Source organism: Sylvia atricapilla, chromosome 2 (assembly GCF_009819655.1).
Source record: "Sylvia atricapilla isolate bSylAtr1 chromosome 2, bSylAtr1.pri, whole genome shotgun sequence".
In the NCBI taxonomy this organism is placed as follows: domain Eukaryota; kingdom Metazoa; phylum Chordata; class Aves; order Passeriformes; family Sylviidae; genus Sylvia; species Sylvia atricapilla.
Window position 1 is genome coordinate 55,658,534 of NC_089141.1, and position 23,412 is coordinate 55,681,945.

Here is a 23,412-nt window from a genome sequence, read left to right on the forward strand (position 1 = left end):
AAAAAAAAAAAAAAGAGAGAAAGGCAAAAAAAGGTTTTTTTTTCCAGTGGTTCACCTTAAAAGATGGTCCACCTTAAATGGCCACCTTAAGCAGATTTTGAGTATTTCCTACATGCCCTAGAAAGAGGTATACCTAAACAAGTTTCAAAATTACCGTTTTATGTTGTGGCATATGATAGCAGTCTGACAATCAACTACTAGACAGGAATTAATTGCCATTTGGTGTCCAAGTTCACACGTGGCAAAGGAATGTCTTTGTACAAGCATTTCAGCAAACACCACCCTTAATTCCAAGAAGGTAAATACTTGCTGCGATATTTTCATGTAGTTTTTCAGGGAACATTTTAAAAATGAAAGAACATATTCATAATACTCAAGATCAGAAGGTACATAATTTTCTGCCAAGTAGAACTTCCTAATCTAAAGCAGTACCATATCAAACAAGAGCTCTAAGTGTATCCTGTATCATACGTATTTTCACTGTATCTGTGTAGCTTCACTTACTGGGTGTAGGGCCTTTTCCAAGCCTTCATAATAATACCAGTTCTCTGCATTACGCTCGATTAACTCTCTGTACACTTCACCAGCTTCTTTCAGTCTTCCTAACTTGAGTAACATCTCTCCTAGAAACAACACAGTACAGGACTATGAATTACATCAGAAAACAGTTGTGAGTTAGTTTACAATACTAGATAAATAAAATTGTTCTTAAGCATACACAGACTCTTAAAAAGAGGCCTTATTTTGCCAAAGGCATTCGCCGTGTGTTACAAATGCTACTTGAAGCTACCACATACAGAGCTCAGAACATTCATCACCTGTGAAAAGAAAGACCCTAAATATCTGTATTCAATTATTTAAAATAGCTGTTGGGAATATCAAATAAACAAGCAACACCTCCTTTCAGGACTTCATCACAGAACTAAATCATTTTTATTAAGTTGTATACATTAAGTATTTTTCACATCAACTAATCAATTTTTAAACCGTTAAATCACACTGGTTTGCTATGAAGTAAATGGTTCTACCAGGTCTAGCTTGCAGGGAATTAATTTTCTTCACAATAGCTCATGCTGGGCTTTGGGATGTGTGGTTCTGGGATTTGTGACTAAATGATCATAAATATACCAACATTTTCACCACTGCTAAGCAATACTTGTAGACCATCAAGGTTTTTTTTACTCCCACTCTGCCACCCAACAAGTAGACCAGGGTGGACAAAAAGCAGGAGCGGACACAACCCCAACAGCTGATCCAACTGGCCAAAGAGATATTTTATGCCATTTAGTTTCATACTAAGCAATAAAAATTGAGGAGGAGTGTTGAGGCATGTAGCCATGGCTGGAGACAAGCTGAGCATTAGTCTGTGGGAAGTGTACAGAGACTGCATCAGTGGAGGATCAGGGTTTGATTTTCCTTCCTTCCCTCTTCCATCCCTCCAGCTATCTTCATCTCAATGCACAAGTTCTCTTGCTTTTGTTCTCCCTATCTCTCCAGTTTGACAAGTGAGGCTGGGTGAAGTGAGGCAGCTGTGAGGAGCTTATCCCACTGGTCAGTGTCAGCCCATCAAAACTCTGCAAGCAAGGAGTAGCTGAAGAAACATGTGCCATTACTCACATATATTCAGAATCAGTATTACCATTTCAAATCCACAAAACAACTGTGAGTTGTTTTTAACAAAAAAAGTCAACTTCAGTATTCACTTCTGTAAGTAAGTGCATTAAGAAGCATGAAAAGGTAACAACAACTTGATACTTCAGTCAAAAAGAAGAAAAAATCTGAGTTTGTACTTCAAACAGTATTCTTTATGAAATTCTTTTTCCTAAGATTAAAACTGGGTTATAATAGTTCTGATTTATGGAAAGCTACTCTAGTGTACCAATACAATCTGAGATCTCCTCTATTCTTGTGTCAACTGAAGACAGACTGCATTCACTACCTACCTTGGTAGTAAAAGTTATTTTATTGTGCACAAGATTGCAAATCTGCTGGTACCAGTTTTCCTATAATAATTGTCATAAATAAATTAAAGATTTTACATGCTGGGTTTTTTCCTTTTACTGCTTTATTGTATCTGAAAGCCATTAGCAAAAATTTCTAACAAAACTGGCTAGGGAAATAATAATGGTGACTTACCTTTGATTTCTTCTACTATTAATTTATCACATATTTGCTTTTCATATGTCTCTATATGTTCTAAAGACTCCTGAAAAAGATCTGCCTCTCTCATCACTTGATTCTGATATAAAATCAGTTCACTATATTCATAATCTATTTTATTAGGAGGAACCTGGGAGGGGGAAAAAAAAATATTAGTTAACATTTGCCTGTACCTCAAATTTATGCAGTGTTACAGAATACAAGATTCAAGCTACAGAATATAATCTGGTCTGGTTATATACACCATCTAAACATTCAAGATACAAAGCTTCCATTACTCGCATTACTCGCTTTAGGAAGAAGTTCTTTATTTCTCTTTTTTCTATCACTGTGGCAAGCTAATTAAAACTGAATTATATGAGAGAAAACAAAAATCTTCATATATTTTCTTTCTGAAGCACTTATGCACAACACAACAATTTTGATCTAAGTTCTACAGCAGATGGCTGGGGCCTAACAATATAATTTCCAGTACACCAGAGTTCTGGATCAAACTATTTCCAAGAGGAATGACCCACCCATAGCTTGTCAACTGGAATTTTTCTGATAGAAAACTTACACTGTTTCTCTTTTATCAAGTGTTCTCTGCATTAAAACTTCAATCCCCTAGAAAATACAGTGCACAAGCATATGGAGTTTTTCAAGCAACAGAATTATTTTTAGGTCTGCCTGCAGTGGCACACCTAAGACTTTCTAGAGGCTACAGTACAACTAGTGGCTCATCCACTTGGCAGAGCTACACCAGCCAAGGAAGCAAGGTGACATTCAAAATTATTCCTTTCAGAGATAACCCTCTCAAGCAGATTTAGGCAACAAAAAATCTTGCCAGAGTTATAGTAATTCTTTTCATACTAAATGCTCTTTACTAATACACAAAATGCTACTCCAATTGCAACAATGTTAGAGAGCAAATGCAATCTCCAGAAAATGCCAGCAGATCAATAAAACTTTATGAAATGTACTGTCCCAACAGAAATTGTGAGTGAGACTTACAACCTAACATGATTCTCTATATAATAAAGATCAGAAGCAGTTGAGTTTGGGTGTTAATGGTATTTTTTCCTATGATGCTACATACTCTGTTCCTTCCTGAGCAACCAACACTTTAAAGTCACAGCGGCCACTGAACAGTTTACTATTATCTTCTGTTACCCAAAAAAAGCTTTTCCCTGGTCTTTAGAGACAATAAAAAACACAGACAAAAAAAGACAAAACATTACACTGGCTGAAAGGATCATTCTTATTAAGAATACTGTCCTAAACCACTGCTTCTAGCCCTTCCCAAAGCACAAATCAATTTTATAGGATTTAACATTCCTGATTAGATGCTCTTCAGATTTTGAGAGACAACTTCTACAGTATTGCTGGGCATTTTTAGTAAGATTTGCTTTTACATGTAAGTGGTCTGAAAGATAGCATAACTAAATAAAATACTATAAAGATGTGTGTATCTGAAAGTGAACATTACTATGAAAATAATATAATTCAAGTACTTTTTTTAGCAGTTAATACAGTACAGCAAATGATCACTAAGTGGAACAAGACTATGCCTTACACATAGTAGTCAGCAGGTAGCATGAAATTCTACCCACTTCTCCAAGTAGCTCTCTTATCTACAGCTCCACTTCCATTTCCACCTCTGCTCAATTTTTAGTCTCTGTTATCCACAAATAAAAACACTTACCAGGAAAGCATTTTTAACTACTTCACAGAGTGGACTCATGGAACAGGGGTTAAGCATGTCTTCCTGTTTATCCTTACTGCAGTACCACAAAACAAAACTACAAAGCACCAATTTAGTTCTTTCTCCTCCTTCACCTCCTCCTAAAAATATCCTTTCCTCCAACGCAATATACATATCTAAATTCCAAATTCCAGAAGTAGCACAACTTTTTGGCACAACATAAATTGGTTTTAGGCCTTCAAAACAGATTACCCAAAAACCCATAAGAAATATATATGCAATACACAAACAGCTATCAACTGACCTCCTCATAGCTGTTTTGGCTCAGCAGGATAACATAAAAAAACCAAAGAAACAAACAAATCCAACAAAAAAACCCCCAAAAATTCATATTAAATTATCCTTACACACAGAGTAAATCCACCAGAAAGATACTGCACTTCCTATCACTCCCATTTAAAAAGCTATTTTTAAAAGTTATTTTAAGAAAAGTCCATTTTCAAAGATATTTTGAAATCTCATCAATCTAATTATAATTTAAATCTCTAATTCATCAGAAAGCAAGCAGTTAAGAACCCCAGTAGTTAATCTGAATAATCAGATTGTTTTATAAAGAAGATATTCCACAAAGAGAATGTCCACACCATTGTTACTGCTGCTCAATACATCTTTACTCTTCCCTCCCCCAAGAAGAGTTAGGACTCTTGAACAGGAGATGTCTCAGCTTTCTCCTGAACTCAGTTCTGCTGTTTCAGAATGAATTTCTTCATCTTCTCCTGGATCAAAGGAGGATCAATTCTTTAACCTTAGGTACCCTAACAACTGTCACTGAAAGAATGTGACAAGATGCAGCCAAAACATACCTAAGAGCAGACCCCCAAAACTCCAGAGGTTTTCTGTCCATATCTGTATTTGTGGGCCTGATGTGAAAATTAGGAATCAAATAAAAATTAAGAATAAAAATTGTTCTGGAAAAGAAGAAAGGAAAAATGGGACATACAACAAAAACAAATTGCGTAGTTGTTTTACACCTTGATTCCCAAAATTTAAATTCTGAACTGACTCTTACATAATTTTGACCTAACTTGGGACAGCACAAGCTGTTACACTTCCTGCGTGATATCTACCTTTAACTTCATAATCTGTTTAGAGTGAAATATCATGCATCTGACCAATTTACAGCCTTCAGATGACAGGCAACATTGATCTTAATTCATTAAGAAACAGAAAATTCACTATTTCCAGTGGTAACCTAGCCACTAAAATAAAACTGTCAATGACAAAAAGCAATTTATCACTTTAATTTGTAGATCAACTTCATGACACTACTCCTTCCTTTATTTTCCCTGCTAAGCAAGCTTCCTAGCTATTACTCTTCCCAAACCCAGCATACATTTTGTACTCACTAGGCCTTTTTCCGTTTATGGTAAACAAAGAGACTCTCTGTCCTTCATAGAGAGCTTTTGCTTGCTCTAGTCATCTTATCTTGCCATATTATTCTTTTAATTTCCTAACTTATTTTTCCAGCAGGCTCATCAGTAAGTTTTGATCTCTCAGTAATGAGTGCTTTCTAGATAAAATCCCTGCTTGTCGGAACTAAGAGTGTATCTTACTTTTCACCCATAAGCTTGCCCTGAGGGACAGTTTTACAGTAAACTAAGTCAGACTAACTGCAGCCTGGATCAACAAAGGCAGCTCACTTCCCTCAATTATTCTCCTTCCTCTTTCCCCTCTCACCTCACAGTTGTTCAGTTCAGCCAATCAATCCTTCCAAAGAGTGATTATCTCTTTGGCACTTAGGCTTCCCAAACCAACCCTCCACAAGTCAGCCAGTGCTGCACAAGGAAGTGGTGCAAGCACACAGGAAAAACTCAGATTGCTCATTCTGGCAACAACTTGTAGCTAGATCATTAAATCATAGATGCATTATTTTGTAATACTGCATCTTCAGATATTCATCTACAACCAATAAAATGGCAGTTCCTCGATCTTTTTCTTAGCTTTACTGCTTGGTCTTGCTGTTTGCATCCACATCTGAAAGGACAGAGCTGCCTGAGTAATCAAGTAGATAAATATAATCCTATATTACCATTATTATCAATTTTATGCTATAACAGTTACAAAACATGTTACATTTCTTTGTCTATTCATTAACATGAATGGTAAACAGTGTCAGGCCTAATAATCCATAAAACTCCTCAAAAACACCTGTTTTTCAAAGAGTCCCACTCACAAGACATTTGGATACCCTCCAGTCTTTCAATCCTCCTTTGAACTACCACTCTTCTATTGCAGTCACATGCAATATCCTGTCAAGTCTATCACAGAAGTTCACCTGTCAATTTGAATGCATACGAACTACAGGCCAAGAGAGAAGATTTGGGAAGGAAAGTAAGCAAGATGTGTACCTCCTCAAAGATCCATGCCATGTCCTCAACTAGATAATTTTAACTGCAGGACTGAAAAATCCAGACATGTAAAACCAGTACATTTGGGGAGTACTGTGGAAGAGCCAACACATGGCAAAACTGAGCTGCGAGTTTGCCTGGACTCTCCTGACTGTTCTGGACCCAACATATTGATTCTCTCTTCCATTGTCTGGGATTCCACCTGGGCTTGCACTCCCCCAGCAAGCTGGCACAACAAAGCACAAGACTCTTTTCAAGAAAAATGAAACTAATGTGTTCATACGTATTTTTAGAGTTTTGGAGGAGAAAAGACAATATCACTTAACTGCCTCTAACAATCTCAAAAAAAGAGGACAAGCTTGATGGGACTTATTTCCTACAAAACTATGTTATCCAACATTTGTAGCCTATTTCTGTCCTCAATGCTTAAGCAGATTTTCCACCACTTGCCTCTGATGCTAATCAACAGTTAAACCAGCCCATTGAACAAGTATAAGCAGTCTTGCTATTTACAGGAATTTCCCAAATATCTCCAGTTTTATCAGAAAACGGCATCAGTGCTTACGTTCATCTCGGGCCCATCTTTGTTTTAGGGTGAGATTTGAGATGGTGGTAACTTGCACAGCAGACTCAACCAATACAAATACATTCATCTACAGTATTTAAATCTGGCTTGGTCACTAGACTGAACAGTGTATCATGACAGCCCTCAACCAACCATACTTACACAACCCTTTAGAAAAGACAACACGACTAATAGCATCACTTCCATTCTCTCCAAATGGCCAATACCACTACTGTGGTCTCTTAATCCTCGAAGAGCCTCAGTTTCTTATACAACATTTGCTGGTTTTCCATCTACTATACATTCTTTTCTTTCTAACTCAAACAGTCATTTTGACACCAAACTCAGACTGGGTGCTGCTGACTCATTTGAGAATGACGACTTTTTGGCTGTCAAACACTCAAAGAAGATGACCCAATTTTGATTAAAATTACTCTTACTCTTTTCAGTTTTTACTTAACGCTGAAGTTACAGCTCTTTGAAATATCAAGCTATATATACTCCCAGCATGCAACATCGTTTTTTTGACCATGATATGTGATCAAGACAAACACTGGTCTCTCCTAGCCATTTATTATCATTCTTACACTTAATCCCATATATAAGAACTCAGACAGGATATGAGACTTTTGTTTTTAAACACACAATCTAGAGGTCAGGTAATACCTTAGTATTTTTACACAGTACTTCCAAGATGCCTCCCCAGCTAAACGGCTCTATAAACACATTTCTTTTTCTTCCCACATTACAATATAATCAACACATCCACTCTGTTCTGCTAATTTAGACTTTATAGCTCTGCATTACCACTAAAGAACAAGAGAATAGTCTCTCTCAAGAAAGGTTATATTCAGTGATGTTAGGATTGTACCATTTGATTTACTCAGGTCTCAGTAACACTAAGTCTGATAAAAGAACTTTCAGCTGCACATTCCTGTTACTCTGAAACCATGCACTGATTTTAAGCGTACTATATACAGATACATACAAACCACTGACAATATTTAATTCTCTGTAGAGATGTAATGGCATCCAGACAGGAGAAAGGGCAAATAAGCACATCCAAAGTAATAAAGTATTTTCTATCGTTTCACCTGCTGTAAAGAGGCAGGATCATCACAGGTTTTCTCTAGCTACAAGTCTCACAAACATGAAGTTACTCCGCAGGAGACTACTCATATCTTTAGCCTTAACTCATACCTTCAGTATATTTGGCGGGGGAAGGTGGGAGGGGGAGTATTCCTATATAATTTGTGTCTGCTGCTAAGCTCCTGGAAATCTTTCTTCTCAAAGCAGAAAGTTCCACAATAACAGATTTATTCCTAATTCATAATTGATTTCTATTTCCAAAGAACTAATGCCTCAGATTCTATCCTTTACAAAAAAGTGTTCTCTTTCCAGACCAGAAAATCTTACCTGTTGGGTTTTCCTAAATCTTCAAGTAATTTTAAGGCCATATCATAATCTTTTAGTAAGTGGTATGCAATAGCATATCCAATCCAGGAAGCGCGTTGTGTGGGGCGCAGTTGAAGAAGCTGGTATCTTGTCTCCTTCAGTAAAAGAACAGCAATTTTAGAAGAAGTTTTTAACCAGAGTTACTACACATTTATCATGATCTAACACTAAGACAGCTAATATTTTAAAAGAACTTTTAAAAGCCCTAGGTGACCTTTGAAATTCTAACAGCACGGGGAAAAGCAGCACATTTCTGTTTGATAAATTTGGAGGTTACATTCTAAATACACAAGTCATGGAACAAAGCATAAAATCTATTTGTGGAGACACTGAAGGAGTCATTTTCAAGAGCACCTCCTAAGGCCTGAAATTATTTCCAAAGATAGGGCTTTGAAATCTCAGAAAACCCTTTCCACCAGAAAGCAGGAGCTCACTGCCACTGAAGAGTGGCATTCACTCTCCCAGGCACAAGCTCCTCACACACTACAGCAACACTTCTCAAAAACTTCTTCCCGAGTCAAATGATATCCTTGGGTCAGCAATTCTATTTTCCTTTTGCAGTAGCAAATTCATGGGAATTAACATCCTTAGTAAGGAGACCAACTAATGCCAAGCCCATAGTCCAGTCCTCTACTTCACATGAAGCACACAAATCAGTTAAGCCATTTTGAAAGTACTCACTGTTTTTGGACAAATTTTAAGGTTTTATTTATGAATAATAATCATCATCACTGGGATTCCAGAATCAGTCATCATGAGGCAGGTTGCCCACATGCTAACAAGAAACATGACAATTTATTTCTTACCAAACACACCTTCAGCATTTGCATCCAAATCACTGCTTGTAGGGTTCACAATTGCTTGGTAAGTACTTTTACTTGCTAATGTAAATGCTGCCCCTTTTTCGTACTATTTTAGTAAAAAATGAGTTAAGAACTATTTTTACAAAGTGACTGGTGAATCCAATTGCACAGAACAAATATTTCTAGTTCTGCTCTCTTATACAGAGCCTTATTGCAGTATCTTTTCCTCCTTTCCTAAACAATAGCTTAAAACATTTTTGAAACAGAATAAGAGTGGCAACAGAATTACTACCATTAAAAGGCTTCATGGTGGAATAGATCAAGAGAAGGCTAAGAGCAATAAATGGGAATTCAAAGAGAATACTTACTCTATACCCTTCTAAATCTCTCATCTGAATCTGTAACAGAGAGAGATCTCTTAAGATTTGTAGGTTATCTTTATCTAGTTTGAGTGCATTCCGGTAACACTTGATGGCTTCATCGTATTTCTTATCTGAACGCTGGAGAAGACCATAGACATGCCAACCTAATGCAGGTTAAGGAAGATACATCTACAATTTTCACAAAGTCACTGCAGTTACAAACCAAACAACTTGACATCTTCCTTGAAGATCAGTATCCTTTCAAATGAAGATTGATTATTGCAGCTAGACTTCACTAACACACTGTAAAATATTAAATGCTTCCAAATATTTTTTGTAATGAGACATTACTGCTTAAGTTACATTCAGAGCCCCCCGAGCATTGTTATACAAATTAAACTATCCAAACTCTACCAGACTGTAAGCGTTAGTCATAGACTTATGCTACCATAATTACAGTAGGAATTCTTACTCGTAGAAGTGTTTCATTCTAACAATGGAATTTGTGCATGATTTCTACTTTTCCTCTCTGCCTATGTGTAACTTCAATTAGACTCCAGATTTTACAGTAAGAAAAAACACAGAGCTCCACTTGATTCATTGACAAAAGGGACACTTAGCATTTTGTGCATCAGAAGTCTTTGTCACAATCTCAGCATCTTAGATTTCCATCAACAGCATGCCACAGCAGAAGGATCAGGTTTTGTACTACAAAGGATACAGACATGACTCTTCACATCATTACGAAGTCCTTTACGAACAAATTCATACGCTTCCTCCTTCTTCCCTAAGCAGTTCAAGGTCAGTCCTTTCATCGCAAGTGTCTCTGTAAGAAGTATAAGATACTTAGGTTTCTGACTTCCCCTATGCCAGCTCCACAGTGCACATGTCCTTTGAAGTTGTTATATAGTGAAGTCCCCCATTAAACAAATTTAGAATAGCAGCCTAGCACAGCTGAACTCTATTACATGGAAGCATTTCCTTTCTTGAAAAGACCACTTGTAGAGCATCATACAGATGTGAGGAACACAGAAAAACAAACCTTTATTATTTAAAAAATACACTTAGCTGGCTTCGAGGGAGTTCACAATAAGCTGAGGTAAACTTAGAGAGCTCCTCAATGTGTACTGAAGTTCCAGATGCAAAGACCAAGAGAAAAATGCTGTATCACACCACAAGAAACAAAATCTGTCACAGTCAGTTCCCCTGTAACAGACTTCCTACAAAGCATTAGTTAAAGGAAGCATATTTATTGCTACCATATTAGGAGTGTAAGAGACTTCAATGCAATAACATTTTAATCAACATTCTCAGAGACATGAGATTTCAAACAGTACATCGGTATGACTACTGCTCTCCCTCTTCCCCCATTCTTCAAGGCACACAATAGACAAGCAAGTTGCATGTAATGCATGCACTATGCCTCAAAGCTATTCCAGATTAATTTCACAGTTTTTGTTAATAAGCCATCACTTGTTTTGGTCCCTGCCAGAAGATCCGTCACATTTTTCATCATAATGCTCTGGTTTTCCTCCAACTACAATCTCTCTCCCAGTATTAATGCCAACAGACCATGATCTCAAGGTCAGCTGTAACAGCAGTTGGAAGTTTCATTGACAGACTCATTTAACACTTCTTCCTGTACAGTACACCTATAAGTCAATGATGACCCAAAATTAGTCAGGGATTTTTTTTGTTGTTGTTTTTCAGTTGTCCTACATCCACACTGTAAGAACAGAGAAAGCCAGAATGATACCTTTCAAATAATATTAAGATGTTTGAAAAAGAATATCCGCACTGTGGGAATGGGAGCAAGCTAACCCTGCCTTCACACGCAAGGGAGAGAACTGCCCAGCCCGCCCACCAATCCATCTGTTCTGCACCACCTTCTCCTAAACTTTGGAAACTCCTTTTCTCTGAGGCTAAGTGCGACAAGTGCAGCTTTCCATCAGATCATTTCACTGGCTTAGTTCGCTGCTTCCGTGCTCATTCCAGGCTTTACTCCCCAGCTTCAAAGCCATTAATGGCTCAATCCACATAGTATGTGGACTGCCAAGGCAGCTAGCTGTCCTGGAAAAGACAGATCTGTATACTGATATGTTATAAAAACAGAAGTGCTAGTGGAGACAAAATGATTAGGTCAGAGCTGAACAAACCACTCTAGCTTCGAAGCAAAAAAAAAAAAACAAAACCTACTTGTATCTCTAGGGAAGTAATGAAGACAACAAAGAATAGCAGACATGGATGGAAGCATGAAATGATTAGTCAAACATTTTGACAGGTTTGACAATATCAAATAAGAAAATAATTTTAATGACACAGTACATGCACACTTGGCATTAGGTTGCTTCAACAGTAAATAAAACCAAGAAAAATTCACTGTATCAGAAGGAAACACTGACTGAATAATGCAACAGAAACCTGTAACACAGTAAGATTAGAGTATCCTATTGAGGATGTAAATAGAATTTAACAGATGTAAATAGAAGCAATATTCTGCTGCCCTGTTTCCTACAATATTTATGAGCAGGATCACCAGGTTCTGTCTTCAACTTCAAGTATTAACAGCAACAGTATTACACTTAACTCTGCCCCCTTTAAGCAGCAACTTGGTGTGCAGTACAGAAAATTTAAGATTAAGAACGTGACAAAAAACCCTCCAGATTTTTAATTTATTGGCAGAACACGTTCCTATAATATTCAAAAAAACGCTGGGCTTGCTTTAAATAGGAATGTAAGAAAAACCCACACTAGCATTCTGACCCAGAAACCTAGAAAGGCAAGTTGGAAGCTTCACTGAAGTGCTGCTTCCACCATACATTTTCATCTTCAGCATCCCACCGCACAGGAGTGTTTGACTGAGGCAGAGTGGAAATCTGATCTGAATGCACAAAGACTGAGAATCCAGAGTAATTATTCAGTCATAACAACAGAATCACACACCACAACAGGCTTTTTTTTCCCCAACAGTATGATATAGACTAATATACATTTAAGCTCTTGACAGGAGAAAAAAAAATAAATAAATCTTGAGTCTGCAGTTACCTCCATGTTCAGCAAATTTTGGGTTAGAAAGGATCATCTTGCAGAACTTGAGTCCATTTTTGTACTGCTTTTGTTCGTAACATTTCTGTAAAAGAGGTGAAATACAATCACTGAAATGCATTTAAAACCACAGTATTTAACATACTATTACAAATGTAGTCATTCATCCAGCAAGGTATGGTGATCAGATCACTAACAAACTCTAGGCAATATACTTATTCATATTAAATTGCCTCTTCTTGGCATTCAGAACATGCAACAAATACTCTCATGGTCTACTTTTATAAAAAAGGTAATTCCTTTTCAACAGAAATAGCAAAGGGAAGCAGCAATATCTACTTCAATTCAGAAACTCTTAAAATTGAAAGCACAGTTAGAAATCTTGACTCAACAGAACTTTTGAGAAGAATTAATCTCAGAGTTTACACACTCCTTTCAAAATCCCATTTCCCTGGCCTAGTGACTTCCTGGAAGAAGACATCTCAAGACAGGAGACTCTCCTAGTTGCCAATACAGACTTTTGGAAAGAAGAGAGAAACTATGAAGTAGGATAGACTAATTATAAACTCAGAAATTGATACAGAGGTATCAGGCTGGGTATCAGGCTGTATTAAAAAAAAAAACACTTAATTTCTACCTGGAATAGTACAGCTAAGGGCTACTTATAGATTTACTTAGAATACAATTTACCTCATTACTAGGTAAACTGGCAAACTGTGATTCAGCTGTGGGAACATATGGAAGAAACAAAACATGAACGTGGGTCCCTTTTCCTCTTTAGGAAGATATTACCTAAATCACTAAGGTTTTAGTAATTTAAATCAATTACTGATCACAACAGTGGATCACTTAAATCTGTTTAAACCAGTTAAAGACATGCTTGTGTCAGTAAGCATGAAAGTGATTTGAGGTCACTTAAGCTTTTTAACTGTAGGAAAACCAGCAAACCAGGCTTAACTTGGCACCATTTTCGGTTAATAAGGAATATTGTCCTGCTGTAATTTAGATAGCTATTCTCAGGAGAAGATATGTCATTTCAGTTATGTGCTTGAGTGCTTTAGCAGTGCTTTCTCTTACAGATCATTCCCACTCCATCAATCTTCCAGGACAAAGGCAAAATCTGTGTTAAATTAATACAGAGATAGTAACTCCCTTGCAATCAGAACAGATCCCCCCATTACTTCACAGAGTAAAAGCAATACAGAACATACCTATGCTCACTTTGGGGTAATTGGCTAAGGTAGCAAAACAAGAGCCGTTCCCCAGTCTGTGACGAAGTTAAATGCAACACTTTTTAGGTTCTTGTTGCCTGAAACCTAAGACACTTGCAGTTAACCACGACTAAGTGCAAATTAAATCACAGAGTAATTTAGGTCAGCATGAACCCTTGGAGGTCACCAAAATCAACTCTCAAAACAAGAGAGCTAACCCTGATAGCAGATCAGGTTGATCTGCCTGACTGACTTTTGGCAGGATGGTCACAGAGTTCTCATCAGAAGCAAACAGTTTACTATGGGAATTCACAATTAAACAACAGCAACAGAAAAGCTCTGAGATGCTTTTTAACTGAGAACTAGTTTCAACATCTTTTACCAGAATTAACCCAGGTTGTGGCAAAACTCAGTGTCCTCACTAGGGGAAGGTGAAATTCTCCTATTCATCTACTTTCTTTGTTAACTTCTCTCGCTTAGTATCATTTTTAAAGAATCCTAGGAAAATACCAACAATGTGCTAAGTATGCTTTCTAAACTTATTCAAGTATGCCTAAAAATGTAGCGATAGTGAACATCCATTCATGGCTCTACAACTCCTGCAGTGTTGAGTGAGACCCCAAATATACAGCAGTGCTTCACCAGAAGCTATTTGAGTCAAGCATGCACTTAAAATAGATTAACTAATGGAGAAAATCAGATCCATTATCCTTGCTCTGACATTTTTCCTATAGAGTTCAGTTTCAGACCTAGAATAAGAACTGAATTGAAAATAATTAGAGACAAATGTGATTTTTGGAGGACAGACAAGATCCCATTTTCTAAAGCCCAACAGATGAACAGGAGAGAGAAATAAACACTCCACACTGAGAGGAAACACAAGTTCAACATTCAGGTTTTTGGTGTGCTGATAAGACAACCAGCATCCTTAGTTTAGGTTGAGAAGACCTCAGAGCTCCAAGTCCAAACTTTAATCCAGTACTACAAAGTTCACCACTAAATCATCTGCCTAAGTGCCACACCCACACATCTTTTAAATATCTCTAGGGCTGGTGATCCAACCCCTTTACCTTGACAGTCTCTTCCAACGCTGGACAACCCTTTCAAGTGAAGAAATTTTTCCTCATATAAATTTTAAACCTCGTTTGATGCAACTTGAGGCCATTTCCTCTTATCCTAAAGCTTCTAGGAGAAAAGACCAACCTCCATGTTACTAGAGTCTCCTTTCAGGTAGTTGTTGAACAGATGGACATTTCATAGTTGGGAAGCCTGATGTCTCCATATATGTTCTCAAATCTTTTACTTATCAGGAGAAATGTGGCTGAAATGCATCCACTAGAATCTGTCCCACTGCATTAAGTCCTTGGTACACTAAAAGCTCAAGTTAATTTGCTGAGTTAATTTTTTTTAAAACTGTCTTATCTGTAGCACTTAATGTGACATTCACCATCACCCCTTTATGGCAGTCATTTCCTGCTAAAGCTAAAACCAAATCATGAATATTTACACAGTTGAAACCTCAATGGAAAATTGTGGCAAGGCCAAAATGTTATCCAGAACTTCTGCTACACGATGTTCCTGGAAGGATGCTACCTCGTCTGGCAAAGATCTCATTTATTCTGTTTTTCAACACTAACTCAACGACAATCTGCTTGCAGACTGCCATACAATTAATCTAGATATTATTTTGTGTACTTTCAGGTAAGTATCAAGTGCCTCTACACAGATGTCAAATTGGCCCTGGATCTGAGAGTTAATTGTAATTGTAAAGGTAAAAATCCTACCAACAAGGATTGGTAAAAAATCCTACCAACAGCAATGAAAAACAAGAAAATACTTGATTCTTGTATTAAAATGCTTTGCTGCATCTACTCAGCAAAAGCCATTCATAAACTCTACTTTTTGTATAATATCATTCTTTTTAAAGACCTAAAAATCCCTTCCACTACTAAGCAAGAAACAGAATCAAGGATCTGAATCACTAACATTACTTGTAAAACAGAAGGAGTTCACATATCACTACTCAATCACACATCATTTACATCTTACTTATGTTTAACTATTTGCAACATCAGGTTAGTGCAGGGTTGATTTTACAAACTACATCTCCCTAGACATAGCATCTGCTGCTTTGAAAAAGGCCCTGCATTAAGAGAACAGTTCTATTTTTCACATACATAGTTTAATACACAGTTAGGCAATTTTAGGCATCTTCAGATGGCTGAAGAACATCCCATCATCTCAGACATTAACACTCACTTCCAAGAAGACATCTTAAAAATAATCTCAACTGGTGACTCAAAGAGAGACTGCAGCTGCAGGAACCAATTCCCTTCCTCACTCCACGGCCCCAGTGCCTCTGAAGGTGTTCAAGTGATGTATTATTTCACAAAGCATTTTTATGTGAAGACTAGATAAAGAGTGGTACCACACTCAAAGACTGAGGACAGCTATTGCACCGAACCAAATAGTGTTAAACACAGCAATCAGACTTCCCTGATCAGCTTAAATGTTGTCCTAATTTAAAGTTGTTTAAGACAGTCTGTAACAAAGCTGCAGTGAAGTTCCACCCAAATTGTAACTGACCCATCTGATGGTGAGCTTGTGTAAAGGTAAGAAAGATGGGGGCAACTTTTTAACCAGGCCTCTTGTGATAGGCTGAAGGGTGATGTTTTTATGCTAATAGATCAATTCACACTAGACAGAACTAAGGCATTTTTTATTATTATAGTGGTGAAACACTGGAATAGGTTGCCCACAGAGGTGACAGGTGACTCCCTCCTGGAAACATTCAAGGGTTCTGAGCCACCAGATCTAGTTGAAGATGTCACTCTAATGGCAGGGGTTGGACTACATGGCCTTTAAAAGTCCCTTCCAACCCAACCTACTCTACAATTCTACGTGAAATTTCTTTCAGAACAATACTGCAATTTAAAAATTGGTACTGCTGTCTCTCAACAAGAACTTAGCAAACACAAAATCCAAACCATTACCAACATTTTAATGTTATTCTCTGAATCCTACTTGCAACATTCTGTTAAGACAGGTCTGCACATCAATAGGCTGCCTTGCCAGAGACATGATGGAGCATCAGAACCACCAATAAGAAAAATAAGCATTTCAAACCAATTAAACATATTTCAACATAGCCACATAAATACAGCTTCAAGTATACTATTAGAAGAACAAATGAGAGAAACATTAGGTTGGAAAAGACCTCTCTAATTGCCAGGTCCAGCTGTCACATTCTCACTGAACCGTGTCCCCTAGTGCAGTATTTACATGCCTTTGTAAATACTCCCAGACTTGGTGACTCAACCACTTCCCTGGGCAGCACGTTCCAATGCTTAATCGTCCTTTCAGTGTGAAAATTTTTCCTCATATCCAGTCTAAATCTCCCCTGATGCAACTTGAGGCCATTTCTTCTTGTCTTGTTACCTGGGAGAAAATACTAACTTCCACCTCACTACCACCTCCTTTCAGGCAGTTGTAGCAAGTGATAAGGTCTCTCCTTTTCTCCAGGCTAAACAATCACAGCTCCCTCAGCCACTCCTCAGTAGGACTTCTGCAGGCCATCATTTGTTTTAGTCTTCCCTGCTACTGCACTTCCATATAATCCTGCCTGCAGACCTCTCAGCACTCAACAGTTTCAACATTTCTCTTGCCAGGTAGTGTGTTGGCTCCTATTGCCAAGATTTTGGTATAGAACTCAGGGAGGGTTTTGGCAACACCTAGGAATCATTAAAAAGGAATTACTCATGTTCTCAATGCTCTGTAACACTATGGAAGTTCTGCTTAAAGAAGGAAACTAAAGACTAAATATGGAACATCAGAGCTCAGGGAAAAAGGACAAGGCTTACATATCAAGCCTTACACAAAGAATGTTGGAAGTCTGATAGCTGGAAATCTCCCTCAGTCACAATGGTGATCAGGTTCAGTAGTAAAAAATTCTCAGAGGTATCAGTGACACAGATTCTGATCAGCACCTTTTCCTGTGAGCTATCTGACAGATACTTTGGGGCTGATCAAACTACAGATACACATTTCTGACCAAAACCAGACACAATCAATACAGGAACATCAGAACACTGTCAGTATTCTTAACTGGCATTTAACACTTGGACCTCTTAAAAAGCCTTGTTTTACTGCACATCTATAAACAACATCATCAGCAAAACAGACCATCTATTTCCTACAGCAGCTGACAAAATTATTTAAGAACTTTAGTCAAATTTTAGCCAATACTCAGTAGCTACTGCTTCTAAGCTAATAAATAATTATTAAATTATTCACCAGTTTGATAGCAAGGTCTGTCCATCTTGTCTGAAGGAGTTCAGCATCTGTGTTGGAAATGTTCCTCGTATTACAAACTATATGGATATTTGCAGTACTGATTGAAGTACTGCAATATGGAAAAAAAGCATCATGATACCACTTAGGTTCAGAGGCAGACTAGACTGCTCCATGAGGTTTTCCAAAGAGCATCCATCCCTCTACATTGACTTCAGTTCACAGATGTTTTAGAGAATGAAAAAAAAAGGATCAGCCAGAAGGGGCTTCAGGTCACAGAGGCCAAGAAAGCCCTATCTCAAGCATCTTAAATTTCTAGTCCCAGGGCAACCATTCCAGAGCATCAACATGTTCTTCTACCCATTCTCCATATCCTACCAGGATTTTATAAATGCATGGCCACCCATGTCTGCTATTACTCTGCTGGTAAGAGCAATTAACTTCATCACCTGAAATAAAAGAGGAAGACAACCTAGATACATCCTTGCTAGCTTCGATTATCAAAATGGACAGGCCACATTATTCTTCCCCAGACCTGGGGACTGAGAAATGCAGAACAGTGCTGAGTCAGAACACAGACAATGGTATACAACAGAACAAGCAGCCAGCACTACACGGTGGTAACATTCCGATCAATGTATTCATGTCACAGTAATACCTAAGCTGTCACTATCATGATACTCTGTATACAACAGCATTTTTGTCCCTTAACCATATTTTCACAACTTTACACAATTATTCACATTCAAATCATCAGAAGACACAAAACTTGGTACATAATGCAGTTGGTAGTAACATTTGTAATCACTGTTGTTTGTATTCTTTACTATTGGCAGAATAAAATTGATATTGTATTTTTTATGGGAAAAAACATATACAATGAGAGAATGTTTTTTCACCATTTATTGTCACAGACCTCTTTAAATGCCCTAAACTACATGTCTTTAAAAAGGGAAAGCTATTATCAATAACTTAGTCTTAAATTAAGACCTAGTGTAATTTCGTGCCGTGCACACACACAGTCAGTACAATCTGAATTCCTAGAATATCCTTTGATTCAAAACGGCAGAAACAAGAAAAGAGAGCAGAAAGAGCTCTTGCTGACAAGTACTTTGCATTTGTAACTTTTACGCTGCTTGACTTAATACACTTCTCTCCTGTTTATGAACATATGTGCCCCTGCAAAGCAAAGATCGTAACAGCAATACTAGAAATGAGGTAAGTTGTAGCCCTGACAGGCATTTTCCAGTAATTTTCAATCTGCACTTTGTGGAGAAGTACTGAAGAGACCAATCTGCCACATCTCCTGGGAGGAATTGCAATTTGCTTAGCAAGAACTCCGACTAAGCAGGTGGCTCCACAACCTAGTGAAACTGTGTCTGAGAGCAGTTAAGTAAATGAAACCATGAACACCAGCACGGTTTCGTGGGATCTAATACAATACACAGTAAAATAAACATCAGGCTTTAAAAGTTACAATTTTTTTAGGCATCTTCAAGCAAGTTCATGATAATCACCAACACCAGCCTTCAACATTAACTTAACCTCAACAGTCCACACTTAACAGGGTGATTCAGCCAAAAACTGCATGAATCACAGCAGATCAGACACACCTGGTACAGGCCACTAGAGGTAAGATGCGAATGCTGGATGAAGAGAGAGAGGCTTATGAGTAAGACAAGCTCTACTGCAGTTTCACCAGAATGTTCTCGGCCTCCAGGCATTTGTGCCTTCCCAGCAAAAGGGTTTATTTTCTCTCAGAAGAGTGAAGACGGTCCCCTCACGCACCCCTCAAAGTGTCCAAACCTTCTTACATGGCTAATACATCAGCAGCAAAGGGGTCCACAGTATAACCACCTTTTTGTTAACAACTTCTTGTTTGGAACCTGCTACTTTGCAGCCACCATTTCTACCAAAACCAAAATGAGTTACGATAGCTTGAAGATAGTACTTACTTAACTTCTGAATCTTCTGTTATGTTTTTTCTCCCTCTAGAAGGCAATTTCACACTCCTCCTTTTGAGGAGGCTTGGAGGAGGAACCAGGAGAAGGAACAAAGCACACTGCACTGCAAACGGAGTTTACAAATGTACCTTACAGGGTGCTTGGGCAGTGGCATAACAACATATTCCTTTTCCCAGGATTCACCAGTTCTCAGTGTATAGGGGAAACTGTCTTAACAGAAGTTCAAATACATCTAAAAATCTCAAATCTTGTGCAAATCCACCTCACAGTCCATATAAGGTCTGTATTAAATTAGATTTCCAAGTCTTACATTCATCTACAACCAATTTCACTTGTTATGACTCCACTTGCTCCAAAAATATGGAAGTTTTCAGGTGGCCTTCACTTTTGTGCCACAAATAGCTTGGAGCTAAACTCTTCTTGCTATTCAGTGCTTGTTCTGTTCCATATAAGCAGCCAAATAAGAAAAAATTCCAGCACACAAAGGGACTTAACTTTTTAAAAATTACCATTTTTAAAAAGAAAAGTATGAATAAAAGACCAGAATGAAGAAACAACCCACAGCATTCCACAGAAGCCTGCCTTCTGAGCCTTGCACGACAACCTTCACGAACTCCTTTTGAAAAATTAAATCAAGAATATCTGTTTGGGATAAATGCTTCGCCAAATGAGACTCTCTCAAACCACTGACAAATATGAAGTGTGACTTTGCCTTATGAAAGTCTTACTGACTGCTACCACTAGCCTGGCATCTATCCTCCACAACTCTGTCAGTTCAGTGGTTTGCAGCTGGCCAGGCATCCTCACCACCTCCTTTAAAAGTCCGCATGGAGGGAACCGCCTCCACTCTTCCCAGGCTGCCTGTCCTCAGCAGCACAAGCAACAACCACACCAAGCATCAGTCGTAACTTACACCAGAAGATTTTAAGTGACTGCTTCAAACTCCTTTCTTTAAAAAAAGGATCTTTAATGTTAGAGACTTCAAACCTCCACTGCTCCAGTGGTGGATTAATAATGGCTACCTCAGCTATGGTATTTATCTCATTTCGGAGGCCCTAATAGGCATAAAAATATAAGTTCCCAGTTATCAAGTTTAATGGTTCAGTAACTCCCCCCCATCATTCCAAGGAGACTGCATAGTTGCATACTTACAAACCATTATTATTCCATTAAATATTTTTTTAAAAAAGCTTTCAGAATTCTATGCATAAGAACCTCATGAAATCCTACAAACACTTGTATATTTATATTTTATCAAAGAATAAAAATCTGTTAAGGTATTGAAGAAGTTGGAGAACAAAAAGGACATTACAGAGAAGTTGAACAAGTCCTCAGACATGGCACTTTAAGCAATTTCTAACATTTCCTTACCCTAAAAATGAAAATACACGCCTGAATGCAACTGAGCAGCAACAACTCATTGCTACAAGGCTATATACTTGCAGACTTCTTGTGTCTTATTAGTTGAAGTCAGCTGCAATTAAAGCAGCAAATCTTATTTCAGGCCACAGCAATATGAGGAATTTGCCTAAGAAACCAAAGGATTAGTAATTTACAGGCATGATACTATCCACAGTGCTATTAGTCATGAACAAACATCAGACCATAGCTTACACTGCATGAGCCTGGGCTGACACCAATACTATTAGAAGACAGTAAGCACTTCTTAAAAACAAACCTGGCAAGTGAGCCATGAAAGCATGAGGAGAACCCCAGGCTTTCCTCTAAAGCCTATTAGACTCCTTACAAATACTACTGCCATGCCCCATCCATCCAGAGCTGATTTGATTCCATAAAGCCAATGTTTAACATAACTCTGAGACAGTTTATAGCATGGATTCTTAGGTGAAGGGAAAAAAAAAAATCAAAGCTGCTTAAACTGAAACATACTCTGAAGGCAAGATTACAACTCAATTTTAAATATACAAAACAGAAGATCAGGCTAAGCTTACTAGAAGTAAACGCCAAAAACATGATACCTAACTTCAACCTTACAAGAAGCATTTTCTAAGTTACCATGAGTATGCTACAATTGCTATACTCCCTCATCATCTAACTGCTAGTTTTAAGTCAGTTTGTTCAAGCGCTGCCAAGCATGCAAGCACACAAACTGATGTGGCTTCAAGACTATTTCCTCAGCTTCTTGAGCCGACTTCCCAGCTTACACCGAACTCCAAGAGGCCACACTAGCGAGGGCAGATTGACAGCTTGGCTGTTACGTGGCATCTTGTTCAGAACCTGTCTCATATGTTACATACACACACCAGGTCACTGGGAAGGATTTATCATGATCTCCAAATGGGTTTTCCCCTTTCACAACTGCTAATTCTCTGCAGAGCATTCATAAAATACTAAAGTCTTAATACATAAATACCAATTTCCTTGCATCTGTTTCCAAGGTGATTAAATCACTACATGCTTGTAGGGTCTTATTTATGCAGCCTCCCCACATAACCCCTGCCCACCAATTTTTGAAATTACTAGGGATGCTATGGCATTTAAAATATTCTAGCAGTGCCAAAGTAAGCAAAAGCTGGTTTGATATAAAGAGCCTTTAGCACCACGAGCTATACCACTAAACAAAAATACTGTGAGACATGTCAAGCAACCAAAGGGCTTCATTTGCAGTATGCCAGTATTAGTATTCCAGAAAGAAGGGCACCATGAAAGAGTGAAAGCTAGCCAGGAAAAAAAAAAAAATTAAGTTTCAAAAAGTGACACTATATGAAGAGACAAGCCAGTAATTTGTGATCCACACTTTGCAGCTGGTCACTACACAGAACCAGTTAACAGCTTCTGAAAGTTTTAGAAAGTAAGTAAATTTCCATATGAACTTCATTAAAGTTTTATGTATCTCTCCTCCTTACCTAAGCACTAATTTCAACAGTTTTATCCACTGTTTAACATTTTTTTAAAAAACTGTCTAAAATATGATCTCCAGAAAAGCCATTCTATAATCCATAAAAAAAAACCCAACAAAACCACGCTTTAGAAGTGGCTGCTACTGTGAACTTGTCTGCTGCTAGTAAGAATAATCACTTAACTGTTCTAATATTAGTCACTTATTTTTAGCAGAGGGGAAAGAGGAGTGCTAGAATGACTTACTAAGATGCATACCATAAGCATGCAGTAAGCAACAAATCACTATTAAGAACCAGTTCTGTTAAAAAAACTGCACACTACACAAAGCAGTCAAAAGAAAACAGCTCTGAAGCACCTGCCTAGACACACCAGCTCCATACAGAGCACAGGAGCTTACACACACTGAGCTCAGCTTCCTGAAGTCCAAATGTCTACCTCTGAACCACTAAGTACTGAAACTACCCAACCAATTCATAAAGAACTAAACAATTTGTGCCTGATAGCAGGATTACTCAGTGTGCTGCACAGACGTCCTCTGCCTGCAGAGAGGTAAACTGACACAAAACACCTCAATTTTCTTCAGGCTGGAACTCCATTACTCCA

At 37.9% G+C, this 23,412-nt stretch overlaps 1 long non-coding RNA gene across 1 annotated transcript; it reads right to left on the bottom strand.

Moving 5' to 3' along the window:
• Positions 1-12,095: 12,095 nt before the first annotated feature.
• LOC136357785 (uncharacterized) lies at positions 12,096-12,568 on the bottom strand. The gene is made up of 2 exons (XR_010742955.1): positions 12,483-12,568; positions 12,096-12,333 (listed from the first exon to the last, which is right to left on the bottom strand). It is a non-coding gene; the product is annotated as an uncharacterized lncRNA (long non-coding RNA).
• Positions 12,569-23,412: the final 10,844 nt, after the last annotated feature.